The sequence below is a fragment of the Vulpes lagopus genome, chromosome 8, assembly GCF_018345385.1.
Source record: "Vulpes lagopus strain Blue_001 chromosome 8, ASM1834538v1, whole genome shotgun sequence".
Classification (NCBI taxonomy): domain Eukaryota; kingdom Metazoa; phylum Chordata; class Mammalia; order Carnivora; family Canidae; genus Vulpes; species Vulpes lagopus.
In genome coordinates, this window is record NC_054831.1 from 126,229,898 (window position 1) to 126,231,763 (window position 1,866).

Sequence of the window (1,866 nt, forward strand, 5' to 3'; positions counted from 1 at the left end):
GATACTGGTTGTATTTTTTGTTTTGGTTTGGTTTTTGGGTCCTCATGTTATTTATTGCTGAAACCAGGCAGGTGGCCCCAAGGGCACCAGCAGGGCCTCCCTGAAGCCTGGGCCTTTGTGGCTGCCACTGACCAAAGGGACCTTGCCCGTGCCTCTGGTTGTCCACATGTGGCCACTGCTGACCACTCGGTTGTTACCTGTATCTGTTTTTCTACTCGCAGACTTAAGCTGGGTAACAAGGAGTGTTCGCCACATGCCTACTGACCCTGCCATCTAGGGAAGGATGCCCTTCCCTAGATGCCCCCACCCATGGCCGGGGGAAATCGGTGCCATCTTGATGTAAGTTGCACCCCTACACATACACACCCGACCCCTGGCAGCTTCGGCCTTGTAGCCTTGTCTCTCAAGCCCCCTGGAAAGGGAGTGCACAGATACCAGCCCAAGGGCAGAGGGTTCGCTTCGGCCCTCCATGAGCAGCTGGAGGTTCAGTCTCTGTGGAACCTTCCAGGCAGGAAGAGCAGAGGAGACAAGGGCAAGAGAAGGCTCCAGGCCCACCCCGGAGCCCAGCCCACCCAGCCTCCCCATCACAGAGGGGAAGCCGCCACTCCCCGGGCCCTCCCAGGCAGGAGCACCAGCTGTCATCCTGGATCACAGGTCCCAGCCAGGCCTTTGCAGGGACATCTCTATGCCTGTCTCCTCGTGGTGCTGCTCCTCTGTGAGATGAAGAATGGAATCACACCCATAGAGGAACTGGCCAGTGAAAAGCCCTTTCCCACCCATTACTTCACACACTGAACCAAATTTACTGAGCAAATACTATGTTCTAGGGCCTCTACTGGGGCATCTCAGAGGATGATCACAACAGTCCTGGGAGGTGCACAAGACAGAGATGCTTGTGCTCACTCTACAGGAGAGGGGGCAATGCTCAGCCGGGTCCCAGAGCACACTAGCTGCAGAGGCACAGCCAGGGGAGCCCTGCAGCCAAGGCTCCCCCTGGGCACCTTACCCAAAGGCCTGCTTGGGTCCCAGCCTTGGGGAGGGGCACTACCTGGAGGAAGAGGGGCCAGGAAGCAACAGGAGCCAGACACTACAGGTGAGGCCTAAAGGCCACATGGTTCCAGGGGGCACAACAGGTTCTGAGGGAAGCAGTGGACAGCTAGAGGGCTGATGAAGTGAGGGGGTCAGCAGCTGAGGCACCCCTGCCGCCAGGGACCCTGGGCACGGAGGAAGAGTCTCCCAGATAAAGCAGTGGCAGCTGGGGCCCGGCCCTATGCCCAGCAAACTGGTAGGAGCACAAGGCCAACCTATGTGAGTAGGACATGCACACAGCAAGGTTCGGCCTGACCCCACTGCTGCTTCTCAGGAGGGCTCCCAACCTCCAGAGGAGCTCACCGGAGGCCCAGTCTCCAAGCTGCCCCCTTAATGGGGCGCCAGGCTCCTGGTTTGAGATCTTGAGTTCTTAGATCCCCACCGGAGGTTCTCAGACCCCAAGCTCCTGGCTCCAGGGTTCTACGTCTGAATTCAAAGTCCCAGTTTGAGAATACAGGCTCCAGCCTGTAGAAACTCTCCTCCAGGCCTTGCGGTTTGTGCCTCCTGGTGTTGGCTCCCTCACTAAGAGAGGGTCAACACCCTTGGCCCCCAGCCAAGCTCTCTGCTCAATGTCCATCCACGAAGAAGGCCAAAACCAAGTGAGATGCTGCAGCCACACTGGAATGAGGGGTAATCTTGGGGCGGGCAGGCTCTGATGTGGATGAAAGCTGAGCCCACTAAGTGTCCCCACAGCGGCCCAGCTGGGCTCACTGCTCCTCTGGCAGGCTCTGTTCAGCTGTCTGCTCAGTGCCAGGGAAAATGCTAGCCCTCACTGGC